Source organism: Pelophylax lessonae, assembly GCF_965119305.1.
Source record: "Pelophylax lessonae genome assembly, chromosome: 3".
NCBI classification, from domain to species: domain Eukaryota; kingdom Metazoa; phylum Chordata; class Amphibia; order Anura; family Ranidae; genus Pelophylax; species Pelophylax lessonae.
Window position 1 is genome coordinate 459,843,778 of NC_138770.1, and position 14,099 is coordinate 459,857,876.

The window sequence follows — 14,099 nt, forward strand, 5'->3', positions numbered from 1 at the left end:
AGATTGAAACAAAGTCATTACCTGAAGCAGAAACAGCTGCATATGAAGCATAAAACTGGGTGAGGAACAGCCAAACTCTGCTACTAAGGTGAGGTTATGGAAGACAGTTTAATGTCACAGGTCATATACCATGGCAAGACTGAGTACAGCAACAAGACACAAGGTAGTTATACAGCATCAGAAAGGTCTCTCACAGGCAAACTTTTCAGATCAGACTGGGGTGTTAGAATGTGCTGCTTAAGCTCTTTTGAAGAAGCACAAAGAAATGGGCAGCACTGAGGATCGTAGACGCAGTGGTTGGCCAAGGAAATGGAATGCAGCAGATGAAAGATACATCATGCTTAGTTCCCTTTGACAATGGAAGATGTCCAGCAGTGATATCAGCATAGAACTGGTGGGACCCAGGTACATCCATTTACAGTCCAGGGAAGTCTTACTATAAGTGGTTTTCCTGAAAGAACTGCAGCCAAAAAGCCATGGTTCTGACATGGAAACAAGGCTAAGTGACTCAACTACACGTGAAAACATAGGAACTGAGGTGCAGAAAAAGGGTAGCAGGTACTCTGCACTGATGTGTCAAACTCTGATTAATTTGGTTAGAGCAGGAGGCAGTTTTTTCTGTGAAGGGCAGAAAAGCAGTAGAATAATGAGTGTCTGCAGGCAAAAGTAAAGCATGGTGGAGGTTCCTTGCAAATATGGAGCTGCATTTCTGCAAATGGAGTTAGGCATTTGTTCAGGATCAATGGTGTCCTCAATGCTGAGAAATACAAGCAGATACATATCCACCATGCCACACCTTCAGGGAGGTCTGATTGGTCCCAAATGTATTCTACAGCAGGACAATGATAGTTTGGCCCCACAGAGCACTGAGCTCAACATCGTCGAGTCTGTCTGGGATAACTTGAAGAGACAGAAGGATTTGAGGCAGCCTATATTCAGAGAAGATCTGTAGTTAGTTCTCTAAGAACACTTCTATTTCTGAAAGCATTCTTAATTTACAGCATTTTTCGCACATGCTTAAAACTTTGCACAGGAGTATATATATATCACATTTGAAACGTGTGAGTTAATGCTCTGAACAGGGGATTATACTGGGCTGATCAACAATCTCAGAATGCTGCATAAAATAATTTCCTTGTTTATTAGCAACATCCTTGATTGAAGATCTTTCCAAAACCAGATACCTGAGACTTCTTGTGAACACTTACTGATTCTATTCATTGTCTGCCTTTGTGTTAAATATGTGTAATGTCAGGCCATGCCTCCCCGTGCTGTGATTGTACTGTTTTATACATTTGATTTTTGTCAAAAACTCACTTTAAATAAAAAAATGCATTAAAAAAAAAAAAAAAAAAAGCTTTATTATGACATATTTGAATTCCTGAACAGCTAACATTTAATCCATGACACTAGGCCCTTAGTAAGCATTACTTACAGAGTAAAAGCGTTATCAACTGTTTGTGCCCATAATTGAATTGTAATTGTGTATTAGTATAATTGTAGATTCTAACCTTCCCATACTCTAAATAAGAAGTGAAATCTGATTTAAGAAATGGGTCGATAATGTTTTATACCTTTCAAGAAAAAAGGTAGAGTGAATCAGATACATCCATATAACAATCATGTCTCAAATTAACGCAGTTGATAACACTCTTATGCCCCGTACACAAGTGCAGATTATCTGAAGACTTTTGTCTGCAGACTTACCTTTTCTACAGTGGGTACGGAAAGTATTCAGACCCCCTTAAATTTTTCACTCTTTGTTATATTGCAGCCATTTGCTAAAATCATTTAAGTTCATTCTTCTTCCTCATGAATGTACACATAGCACCCCATACTGACAGAAAAACACAGAATTGTTGACATTGTTGCAGATTTATTAAAAAAGAAAAACTGAAATATCACATGGTCCTAAGTATTCAGACCCTTTGCTCAGTATTTAGTAGAAGCCCCCTTTTGATCTAATACAGCCAGGAGTCTTTTTGGGAAAGATGCAACAAGTCTTTCACACCTGGATTTGGGGATCCTCTGCCATTCCTCCTTGCAGATCCTCTCCAGTTCTGTCAGGTTGGATGGTAAACGTTGGTGGACAGCCATTTTTAGGTCTCTCCAGAGATGATCAATTGGGTTTAAGTCAGGGCTCTGGCTGGGCCATTCAAGAACAGTCACGGAGTTGTTGTGAAGCCACTCCTTCATTATTTTAGCTGTGTGCTTAGGGTCATTGTCTTGTTGGAAGGTAAACCTTCGGCCCAGTCTGAGGTCCAGAGCACTCTGGAGAAGGTTCTTGTCCAGGATATCCCTGTACTTGGCCACATTCATCTTTCCCTCGATTGCAACCAGTCGTCCTGTCCCTGCAGCTGAAAAACACCCCCACAGCATGATGCTGCCACCACCATGCTTCACTGTTGGGACTGTATTGGACAGGTGATGAGTAGAGTTGAGCGGACACCTAGATGTCCGTGTTCGACGGGTTCGGCCGAACTTTAAAAAAAAGTCCGGGTCCGTGTCCCGGACTTTTACCGAACTTTTCCCGGACACCGAACCCCATTGAAGTCAATGGGGACCCGAACTTTAAGGCACTAAAATGGCTCTAAAACACCAATGGAAAGGGCTAGAGTGCTGCAAATGGCAGCAAAACGTAGTTAAGAGCATGGCAAGTGCTCTGCAAACAAATGTGGATAGGGAAATAACTTAAAACAACAAAAAAAAAACAGAAAAATAAAAGAATGTTCTTCATCTCTGAAGGACGAGGCCCATAAGGAGTAGGAGGGAGGTTGAGGTGGTGGTGGATGTGGCGGTGTCATAGGCGTGCGCACAGGGTGTGCCTGGTGTACCTGGGCACACCCTAATCACCTAGGGCACATAGCATTATCGCTCTGTTTGCCAGTGAGGAGATGGGAAAGATCTCCCTCGCACCTGCTCTGCTCTATTTCTCTTTGCCAGCAGGGAGAGTAATGTATCGGGGCCATGTACATGTAGGCAAACACATGCATGTGTATTTCAACTTTGGGGTGCACACCCTAATGCAATAGGCTGCGCACACCTATGGGCGGTGTAGGTGGAAGCGGCGGTGGAGGAGGACCAGGGCCGGATTAAGAGCATCATGGTCTTGGTGCTGAGGATTTTGAAGGGCCTTAAGGGCCGTGCCTTGGCATGCACCCAGAGGAGGAAGGGTGCAGCCATGCATGCCTAATTCAACATGGGATGCTGTCTCTGAAGCCCATAAACACATCCATGCATCGGCAACTGTCCCTCCTTGTCCGGCCTTCGCGCTGTGTGGGGAGGTTCTGAGGGTGCTGCCTGGGGAAGCGAGCATAGAAGCCAGACTTCTGTGTTTACAAGTGACAGAAGAGCGGTCACAGTGAATATGGCCAACCCGGGGCCTATATAAAAGGTAGGGGCCTGCATGGAGCTGCAGCTCCAATAGCCCCTACGTTAATCTGGCCCTGAGGAGGAGGACGAGGTAGCCAACACTGCTTCTTTTCACAAATTTTAAATGAGGGTACACCCCAAAAGAGTGAGAAAGAGCAAAAATGGAACAATGGCTGGGTAAGGTCGGTATCCATTGCTATTCTGCACAAGGTACGGAAAAGTCCCGTGGGATCCATGCCTGGTTCATTTTAATGAACGTGAGCTTGTCCACATTGTCTCTGGACAGGCAGCTGCGCTTGTCTGTTATAACACCCCCAGCCGTGCTAAATACCCGTTCAGATAATACACTGGCTGCAGGGCACGCCAGCACCTCCAAGGCGTAAAGGGCAAGCTCAGGCCATGTGCCCAATTTGGAGACCCAGAAGTTGAAGGGGGCAGACCCCTCATTCACTACATGTAGGCGTGTGCACACATACTGCTCCACCATGTTGGTAAAATGCTGCCTCCTGCTAAGACGTTCCATCTGAGCTGCTGGTGCTGCTGTTTGTTGTGGCGTGCTGACAAAGCTTTTCCACATTTCGGCCATGCTAACCCTGCCTTCTGAGGTGCTGGCGGTGCCCTGGTTGAGTTGGCGACCTCCTCCTCCTCCTCCTCTGCCTTGTGCTTCCACTGTGGCCCCGCTGTCAGATGGGAATGCCAGCAGCATCGCGTCTACCAGCGTGCGCTTGTACTCGCGCATCTTGCGATCGCGCTCCAGTGAGTGAATTAAGGACGGTATGTTGTCCTTGTAACGGGGATCCAGCAGCGTGGCCACCCAGTAATCAGCACAAGTTAGAATGTGGGCAACTCGGCGGTCGTTGTGGAGACACTGCAGCATGTAATCGCTCATGTGTGCCAGGCTGCCCAGAGGCGACGAAAGGATGTCCTCTGTGGGAGGTGTATCGTCCGTGTCCTCTGTATCCCCCCAGCCACGCACCAGTGATGGCCATGAGCTGGCCTGGGTGCCACCCTGCTGTGAACATGGTTCCATCTCCTCCTCCAGCTCCTCCTCCTCCTCATCCTCCTCATCCTCCAGAACTGTGCCCCTGCTGGACAATTGTGTCCCTGGCGTTTGTGTGTGCAGGAACCCACCCTCGGAGCCCCTTGCGAATGACTGCCCTGAAAGCCGAATAGCGGAATAGGAAATATGATCAAAAAAAAGTGTATGTTTTTCACACGTACAGAAGCACACTAGGCCCCAATTACTATTGTTTGTACACCTAAAAGGATGGATGAGGAGGAGGAGGAGGAGGAGTATAGAACAGGCAGCACCCTCAAAGCTTCAGAAGTATGAGATGAACCCCAAAAACTTGGAAAGGTGGATCTCACACGTACCGACACAGACTATTCCGCAATTTAATTGAGCCCCAAAGGTTTTTATTGAATAGCGGAATAGGAAATATGATCAAAAAAAAGTGTATGTTTTTCACACGTACAGAAGCACACTAGGCCCCAATTACTATTGTTTGTACACCTAAAAGGATGGATGAGGAGGAGGAGGAGGAGGAGGAGTATAGAACAGGCAGCACCCTCAAAGCTTCAGAAGTATGAGATGAACCCCAAAAACTTGGAAAGGTGGATCTCACACGTACCGACACAGACTATTCCACAATTTAATTGAGCCCCAAAGGTTTTTATTGAATAGCGGAATAGGAAATATGATCAAAAAAAAGTGTATGTTTTTCACACGTACAGAAGCACACTAGGCCCCAATTACTATTGTTTGTACACCTAAAAGGATGGATGAGGAGGAGGAGGAGTATAGAACAGGCAGCACCCTCAAAGCTTCAGAAATATGAGATGAACCCCAAAAACTTGGAAAGGTGGATCTCACACGTACAGACACAGACTATTCCGCAATTTAATTGAGCCCCAAAGGTTTTTATTGAATAGCGGAATAGGAAATATGATCAAAAAAAAGTGTATGTTTTTCACACGTACAGAAGCACACTAGGCCCCAATTACTATTGTTTGTACACCTAAAAGGATGGATGAGGAGGAGGAGGAGGAGTATAGAACAGGCAGCACCCTCAAAGCTTCAGAAGTATGAGATTGTGTTCACTGTACCCCACAAAGATTGTGTTCACTGTACCCCACAAAGATTGTGTTCACTGTACCCCACAAAGGTTTTGTTCACTGCACCCCACAAAGATTGTGTTCACTGCACTCCAAAATGATTGTCTTCACTGCACCCCACAAAGATTGTATTCACTGTACCCCACAAAGGTTTTGTTCACTGCACCCCACAAAGATTGTGTTCACTGTACCCCCCAAAGATTTTGTTCACTGCACCCCACAAGGATTGTCTTCACTGCACCCCACAAGGATTGTCTTCACTGCACCCCGCAAAGATTGTGTTCACTGTACCCCACAAAGATTTTGTTCACTGCACTCCAAAAGGATTGTCTTCACTGCACCCCACAAAGATTGTGTTCACTGTACCCCACAAAGATTTTGTTCACTGCACTCCAAAAGGATTGTCTTCACTGCACCCCACAAAGATTGTGTTCACTGTACCCCACAAAGGTTTTGTTCACTGCACCCCACAAAGATTGTGTTCACTGTACCCCACAAAGGTTTTGTTCACTGCACCCCACAAAAATTGTGTTCACTGTACCCCCCAAAGATTTTGTTCACTGCACCCCACAAGGATTGTCTTCACTGCACCCCACAAGGATTGTCTTCACTGCACCCCACAAGGATTGTCTTCACTGCACCTCACAAAGATTGTGTTCACTGTACCCCACAAAGGTTTTGTTCACTGCACCCCACAAAGATTGTGTTCACTGTACCCCACAAAGGTTTTGTTCACTGCACCCCACAAATATTGTGTTCACTGTACCCCCCAAAGATTTTGTTCACTGCACCCCACAAGGATTGTCTTCACTGCACCCCACAAGGATTGTCTTCACTGCACCCCACAAAGATTGTGTTCACTGTACCCCACAAAGATTTTGTTCACTGCACTTCAAAAGGATTGTCTTCACTGCACCCCACAAAGATTGTGTTCACTGTACCCCACAAAGGTTTTGTTCACTGCACCCCACAAAGATTGTGTTCACTGTACCCCACAAAGGTTTTGTTCACTGCACCCCACAAAAATTGTGTTCACTGTACCCCCCAAAGATTTTGTTCACTGCACCCCACAAGGATTGTCTTCACTGCACCCCACAAGGATTGTCTTCACTGCACCTCACAAAGATTGTGTTCACTGTACCCCACAAAGGTTGTGTTCACTGCACCCCACAAAGGTTTTGTTCACTGCACCCCACAAAGATTGTGTTCACTGCACCCCACAAAGATTGTGTTCACTGTACCCCACAAAGGTTTTGTTCACTGCACCCCACAAAGATTGTTTTCACTGTACCCCACAAAGATTGTGTTCACTGTACCCCACAAAGGTTTTGTTCACTGCACCCCACAAAATTGTGTTCACTGTACCCCACAAAGATTGTGTTCACTGCACTCCAAAAGGATTGTCTTCACTGCACCCCACAAAGATTGTGTTCACTGTACCCCACAAAGGTTTTGTTCACTGCACCCCACAAAGATTGTGTTCACTGTACCCCCCCAAAGATTTTCTGTTCACTGCACCCCACAAGGATTGTCTTCTCTGCACCCCACAAAGATTGTGTTCACTGTACCCCCCAAAGATTTTGTTCACTGCACCCCACAAGGATTGTCTTCACTGCACCCCACAAGGATTGTCTTCACTGCACCCCACAAAGATTGTGTTCACTGTACCCCCACAAAGGTTTTGTTCACTGCACCCCACAAAGATTTTGTTCACTGCACTCCAAAAGGATTGTGTTCACTGCACCCCAAAAAGATTGTGTTCACTGTAGCCCACACACAGAAAAATGGATGTGGATCACTGACACCTGCCTATCTCCTATCCCACACCACACAGCAATATCGATTGTAGTTTGTAGAACACAGTTTCCCTAAAATTCAGCAGACTCTGTCCCTAACAGGATTGAGAAGAGATCGGAGATCAGGAGAACTAAGTGCAGACCCCACCCCACACAGCAATATCGATTGTAGTTTGTAGAACACTCTGACCCTAAAATTCAGCAGCAGCCTCTCCCTAACAGGATTGAGAAGAGATCGTAGATCAGGATTGAGTGCAGACCCCACCCCCCACACAGCAATATCGATTGTAGTTTGCAGAAGACACTGACCCTATAATTCAGCAGACTCTATCCCTAAAATGCCTACAACTCGCCCTGCCTAAACACTCCGACCTGTCCCTCAATTCTATCCGGACACAAATGGTTTTTTCCTGCCTATCTTTCCCTAATCAGCAGCCAGCACGTTGATGTGTGCTCTGTCCCTGATCTAAGCAGCATAATGACGCCGCTGCGGCTGCCTCGAACTTTTAAAGACTTGGTCACATGCTTCAGACGGCCAATCACAGCTACTGAGACATTTGCAGGCATGGCTGGGATGGCTTAAGGCACACCAGTTAAACGATTGTTGATTGGCTGTTGAAAGCCCGCCATGAAAAGAGCGCCAAAGCATGCAAAACCCGGAAATAAAACGACCGAACACGGATTTTTACCCGAATATACAGTAAAGTGTCCGTGTTCGTGTTCGGGTAACAAAAATCCAATTATTCGGTACGAACACGAATAATACAGTCCGTGTTCGCTCAACACTAGTGATGAGAAGTGCCTAATTTTCTCCACACATACCGCTTAGAATTAAGGCCAAAAAGTTCTATTTTGGTCTCATCAGACCAGAGAATCTTATTTCTCACCATCTTGGAGTCCTTCAGGTGTTTTTTAGCAAACTCCATGCGGACTTTCATGTGTCTTACACTGAGGAGAGGCTTCCGTCGGGCCACTCTGCCATAAAGCCCCGACTGGTGGAGGGCTGCAGTGATGGTTGACTTTCTACAACTTTCTCCCATCTCCTGACTGCATCTCTGGAGCTCAGCCACAGTGATCTTTGGGTTCTTCTTTATCTCTCTCACCAAGGCTCTTCTCCCCCGATAGCTCAGTTTGGCCGGATGGCCAGCTCTAGGAAGGGTTCTGGTCATCCCAAATGTCTTCCATTTGAGGATTATGGAGGCCACTGTGCTCTTAGGAACCTTAAGTGCAGCAGAAATCTTTTTGTAACCTTGGCCAGATCTGTGCCTTGCCACAATTCTGTCTCTGAGCTCTTCAGGCAGTTCCTTTGACCTCATGATTCTCATTTGCTCTGACATGCATTGCGATCTGGAAGGTCTTATATAGACAGGTGTGTGGCTTTCCTAATCAAGTCCAATCAGTATAATCAAACACAGCTGAACTAAAATGAAGGTGTAGAACCATCTCAAGGATGATCAGAAGAAATGGAAAGCACCTGAGTTAAATATATGAGTGTCACAGCAAAGGGTCTGAATACTTGACCATGTGATATTTCAGTTTTTCTTTTTTAATAAATCTGCAACAATGTCAACAATTCTGTGTTTTTCTGTCAGTATGGGGTGCTATGTGTACATTCATGAGGAAGAAGAATGAACTTAAATGATTTGAGCAAATGGCTGCAATATAACAAAGAGTGAAAAATTTAAGGGGGTCTGAATACTTTCCGTACCCACTGTATGTAGTGCAAGGGCCTGCCGGATTGCATACAAATTGAAAGAGTTTAGGTTTGACCTCATATTATATGGTTTTGGTAAGTCTGCAGACAAAAGTCTTCAGATAATCTGCACGTGTGTACGGGGCATTACTCTGTAAGTAATGCTTACTATGGGCCTAGTGTCATGGATTAGATGTTAGTTGTTCAGGAATTCAAATTGGGAATTTTTCTTGAAATTTATATCACAAATGTTGGCAATGAGTGTCATATATAGCTATTTAAAGTGATTGTAAAGTTTGTTTTTCTTTTTCTTTTAAAACAACAAACATGTTATACTTACCTGTTCTGTGCAGTGGTTTAGCACAGGACAGCCCAGATCCTCCTCTTCTCGGGTCTGTCTTCCCTGTTCCTAGCCCCTTCCTCCTGTCGAGTGCCCCCACAGCAAGCAGCTTGCTATGGGGGCACCCGATCCAAACTGCAGCTCTATGTATCCATTTAGACATGGAGCCACCATTCCGCCCCACCCCCTCTCTCTCCTGATTGGCTAACTGAGTTTGACTGACAGCAGCGGGAGCCAATGCCTTAGCCTATGAGGAAAGAGAGTCCTGGATGGCTGAGACACTCGCTGGATAGGGAGGGGGCTCAGGTAAGTATTAGGGGGGTGAGGGGGGGGCTGCTTAACACAAAAGGCTTTTATCTCAATGCATAGAATGCATTAAGATAAAAAACCTTCTGACTTTAAAAATCACTTTAATGTTTTATACCTCTCTACCTATGTAGATATTGCTGAACCTTTACAATCAATTATATGACAATGACAATGTAGTTGATGGGTTGTAGGCAGAGATGCAGATTGTTATTTAATGTTTATATACTGTAAGTCTACAGTTTGTTTAATGACATTTTAACCTTGTTTTATTAGCTATGGTTTTAGGTGTCTGATGGCATGCAGAGAGGGGTAGGGCCAGATCACAGGACCTGCTGATGTTCTCCCTGGTGATAGCATGCACACAGTTACACAGCATGTTCCTGATGCAACGATGTCTTCTACCAGCATCCCTATCGAGCCCTCAGTAGCAGAAACCCAGTAGCTGATTGATGTAGTTCTTAGGCTTAGTGCTGGACTGTGGCTATTAGGGATGATCAAACTTTTAAAAAGTTCGGTTCGACCAGAACACCCGAACTTCCCAAAAGTTCGGCCCGGATTTCAGAACCCCATTGAAATCAATGGGACCTGAACTTTGGTAATCAAAAAACACAATTTTGAAGCCCTAAAACCCAATAAATGCCCCTAAAAAGTGCCTAGGGTTCTGGGTAATGCCCCAGGGACTATTAATCACACAAAAAAAAAAAGTTCTTAAAAATTGTCATTTTTGATAGAGGGCCAATTATTGAAAAAATTATTGAAAAATAAAATGAGATTTCTTTGGATTTAGTGTCTGGGGGGTCTAAAAAGTGTACCTGTGAAGTTTCAGCTCTGTAGCATGTCCAGAACCAGAAAAAAAGTTTGTTTGTATTAGAATTAATATAGAACAGGATAGTGGCTCCGCTATTTTCACACCTTGCCGGTTTTGTAGCTGGTGTTTTTTTGGGCATTTTTTGGGGGTTATTGGAGGCAGGCATAACATCAGAACTTCTGTGTAGGGGTATATATACACACACACAAATGTATGTATATATACACATACACATATATAGGTGTGAAAGTAGCAGAAACCTATGCTTGCACTAATGAAATAATTAACACCCATATGGCTTCTCTGCTATAACACCTATATGTGTGTGTGTATAAATACATATAAGTGTGTGTGTATATATACCCCTATACAGAATTTCAGATGTTTTGCCTGCCTCCAAAGACCCCCAAAAAATGCCCAAAAAAACGCCTGCTGCAAAAACACACCTGGGCTTTGTTGTAGCTGGCATTTTTTTGGGCATTTTGTGGGCGTCTTTGGAGGCAGGCATAACATCTGTACTTTTGTGTAGGGGTATATATACATACACACATGTATGTATATATACACATACACATATATAGGTGTGAAAGTAGCAGAAACCTATGCTTGCACTAATGAAATAATTAACACCCATATGGCTTCTCTGCTATAACACCTATATGTGTGTATGTGTATAAATACATATAAGTGTGTGTGTATATATACCCCAATACAGAATTTCAGATGTTTTGCCTGCCTCCAAAGACACCCAAAAAATGCCCAAAAAAATGCCTGCGCCAAAAAAAAAAAAACGCCCAGGTGTGTTGTTGCAGGCGTTTTCTTTTGGGCATTTTTTGGGGGTCTTTGGAGGCAGGCATAACATCTGAACTTCTGTATAGGAGTATATATACACACACACACTTATATGTATTTATACACATACACACATATATAGGTGTTATAGCAGAGAAGCCATATGGGTGTTAATTATTTCATTAGCGCAAGCATAGGTTTCTGCTACTTTCACACCTATATATGTGTGTGTGTATATATACCCCTACACAGAAGTTCTGATGTTATGCTTGCCTCCAAAGATGCCCAAAAAATGCCCAAAAAAACACCAGCTACAAAAACGCCCAGGTGTGTTTTTGCAGCAGGCGTTTTTTTTTGGGGCATTTTTTGGGGGTCTTTGGAGGCAGGCAAAACATCTGAACTTCTGTATGGGGTATATATACACACACACTTATATGTATTTATACACATCACACATATAGGTGTTATAGCAGAGAAGCCATATTAGTGTTAATTATTTCATTAGCGCAAGCATAGGTTTCTGCTACTTTCACACCTATATATGTGTATATATACGTACATGTGTGTGTGTGTATATACCCCTACACAGAAGTTCAGATGTCATGCCTGACTCCAAACATGTCCTCAAAAAGCCCTATAAACGCCTGCAGCAAAAAGCAGGGTGACAGGGGCGAAGCCACTATCCGGTTCTATAAGTGTTCTAAGAGAAACAATCTTTTCTCTATAGCGGTCACCCTGACATGGAAGGGTTTTGTCACCCTGCCATAGGAGTCAGAGTCAATTAACCCTACACTACACTACGGTCCCCTTACACTTAACACTTTCCCTACAGAAACTAGATTATTAAATCTAACTATAGTGGAAAATAGTACCCTAACTACACTAGATATCCCTTTCCTCACACTAATAATTGCTAAATGACACTTTGAAGCAGAAGTAACAGAACTGCTTCCACTCTCTTCCACAGCTCTGTATTAAAATGGTAGAGATTTGGCGGTGGCTACTATCTTATATACTGGGGGGCGTATTCACTAATGATTGGCCTCTGGACCCCCTACTCCACTTCATCACCCTAGATATTTAACCCGTTCCCAGTCAGTGTCATTAGCGCAGTGACAGTGCATGTTTTTAGCACTGATCACTGTATTAGTGTCACTGGTTGCCACAAAGTGTCAAAAGTGCCAGTTAGTGTCAGATTAGCTGCCACAATATTGCATTCCCACTATAAATCGCTGATCACTGCCTCTACTAGTATAAAAAAATAAATAAAAAAAATTCCAGTATAGATACTATAGTTTGTAGATGCAATAACTTTTGCTCAAACCAATCATTGTACATCTATTGTGATTTTTTTAACCAAAAATATGTAGCAAAATACATATTGACCTAAATAAATGAAGAAATTTGATTTTTTCTTTTTTTTATTGGATATGTTTTATAGCAAAAAGTAAAAAAATATTGTTTGTTTTTTTTTTCAAAATTGTCAGGCTTCTTTGTTTATAGCGCAAAAAAAGAAAAACCCAGTGGTGATCAAATACCACAAAAAGAAAGTTCTATTTGTGGGGAAAAAAATTACATAAATTACATTTATTTACAGCGTTGCATGACGCACAATTGTCAGTTTGAGTAATACAGGGCCATATAGCAAAAAATGGTCTGGTCATGAAGGGGGTAAACCTTCCAGAGATCAAGTGTTTAAACCTGAACAGAACCTGGAAGACTGAAGGTAATACTGTAGTAGTATTGATTACTACAGTTTTTTGTTTTGTTTTTTATGCTTCCCCAGAGGCCCACTAGATATGAGATATTGCATGCTTATATTGTGACAAACTGCACCAGTGTAAGTATGCAATACAGATAATTCCCAGAGTTCCCCTTTAAACCCTTTGAGTAGAGAAATTTTAATTTCCAATATTTTTATTAAGGTTTTACGAAAAGGTAAACAAAACTTACAACAGTGCAAAGTGTGCCCATAAGGCTCAGTCATACATAACAGAAATAGCAGAACAGCATCAAAACGTGAATTGGAGAATTACATACATAAATATCGCAGGATTAAGAAATACCATGTAAACAAAGTAAGCCATGGAATGGTGACTCAAGTCAGGGCCAGAGTAGAGCCTCCAATCAGCCACTTGGGTGGCCGGCGGGCCCCGCCCTCCCACCCTCGGCGCCCCGTACGGGAACACACTGCGCCCAAGGAGGGAGGCGGCCCCCAACCCCCAGTCCCACCACCACACTCCAAGCTGGGGGAAGCATTTGCTTTCCGGCAGTGCACTGGAAGGAGTAAAAGTTATAAAGTGGGGATAAAAAATTAAATAAAGAAAGAGAAGGGGAAAAGATGAAAAGAAAAGGAAAAGAGAGAAGGAGGCCAGGTAGCCCGCAAGGGCAAAGCAATAGCAAGGAAAGAAGTAAGAGAAGAGATTAGTAGCGGCGGGTAAAAAAAAAGGGGGTCTGCATCCAGGTCCGTCCGTCCCAATCAGGGCCTTTTCACAACTCTATGCCCCTGAGGGGGACAACGGCACTCCCCCCTCAAGGGGGGCCGGACAGATATCTGAGCCAAGGGTCCCAGGTCTTATCAAACAAACGCATTTTATCATTAAGTAGCGCCACCATCCGTTCATTTATCATGATCCAGGTCAGTTTAGCTTTGAGCAGCTCAAGCGGTATTACAGGAGAGCGCCAGGAGCGAGCGATCCCAATTTTAGCAGCTGTGAATATAAAAGCTATAAGGCGCTTAGTAGGTTTAGACGCCCCCTCAATCTGCTTACCCAAAAGGGCTTGTTGGGGAGATTTCACCAAGTTAACCTGCGTCAAAGAATAGATTAAATTGTATGTGAGGATCCAAAAGCGTCTTACTTTTGGGCAAGCCCA